Genomic DNA, 1,586 nt, shown 5'->3' with positions numbered 1-1,586 from the left:
ACACACACACACACAGTCGTGTTTTCATGACTTGTGGGGACTTTACAATGACTTCCATTAATTTTCTACAGGCTAACCATAACCCTACCCCTAACCATCAAACACCTGATCCCTAACCCTATAACAGCATTTCCCAACATGGGGTCTAATAAAATGTCCCCACAAGGAGCAGTGGTCCCCACAACCCCACATAGGTCCTCATGAAGATACAAAAACCTGGTTCACACACACACACACACACCCACAGAGTATTCTGAACATTAGTGGACCAGCTGCCGCAGATTACAAGGGGTGGATCTCCAGATTGAGAAAAGCCTGAAAACGTCACACACACACACACACACACACACACACACACACACACACACACACACACACACACACACACACACACACACACACACACACACACACACATTGCTCCAATAAGAAGAATTCACAGTATCGAATTCATTCCTTCCTTCTTTTGTTCTCCCTCCAAATATGACCGCCCCACCGGCCTCCCCTTCCTGTCGCCGATCCGTTCCGAGGAAGCCTCCCTTCATTTAGCTGGGAATCATCAGCGGTGACCCTAATTGTGCCAGCTCCAGCAGTTCAATTGCTCCGATTACAAGGCTCTTCAGTGAGGCACTCAAAGGGCCGCTGAACTGTCAAAACCAACAATTAAAAATATCTATAGGGACAAGGACTGGAAGGAGGAGGGGGAGAGGGGAGCCGGATGGGCCTTTTCAGCTCTTAAAAGCCTGGAAGAAGTGAGAGGTTGTTGGACTAGAGCTGGACACCTGCACCGCGTCTCCCTGTAACATGCTCTCTCCTTCTCAGTGGGGGGGAAAGAGAGAGAGAGAGAGAGAGAGAGAGAGAGAGAGAGAGAATGTGGCAGCCAGAAGTTGCTTGGTTTGTTTGGATGGCTGTGATGTGGCTTCACTTTTATAAGGCCACAGTTAGCGCACGTGTCAGGCAGGGCAATAACAAAATCACTAGTTGGGGAAAATATGACAGCATCATTGCTGGATTTTAAATTGCATATATATATTACTTAGTAAATTATAGTCCTGTACTGAAAAGAAAAGTGTGCTTCAAGGTTTATAGTTGGACCATGTTACATGTAAACAGCTCACGCAGAGAGCAGTAACTCAAGCAGTTAAAGTGACAGCCAAGGATTTTGTAAGTGAGTTTCCGTTAAAGGGGCAGCATTATGTAAAATCGATTTTTTTTCACATTTCATATCCCTCATCAAAAACATACCTGGAGTGCTGCTTTGACTCTTTCATGCATGTTTGAGAAATTCTTTAATCTCCATGGCAACCACTCCACTGTGGACCTAGCTCCGCCTTCAAGGACGAAACTCCCCCTTTCAATTTCCAAGCTGAGCTTCTGCCTCGCAGAGGCACCAACCCCCCGCAATTACCCCACTGAGATCCTTCGTACTAGCCAGCAGCAATTAGCAAACACCTGGTGAAACTGTTATACGAGCCACTTCTTTGAAACACGGGTAAAAACGTTGATAAAGGGTTAGTAGAGGAACGATGTTGCAGTGACTTCCTGAAAGTGGAGTTTCAGAAAGACCAGGTGTTTTTTAAAGAGAC

The sequence above is a fragment of the Xiphophorus maculatus genome, chromosome 19, assembly GCF_002775205.1.
Source record: "Xiphophorus maculatus strain JP 163 A chromosome 19, X_maculatus-5.0-male, whole genome shotgun sequence".
In the NCBI taxonomy this organism is placed as follows: Eukaryota; Metazoa; Chordata; class Actinopteri; order Cyprinodontiformes; family Poeciliidae; genus Xiphophorus; species Xiphophorus maculatus.
This window is presented reverse-complemented; position numbering follows the sequence as displayed.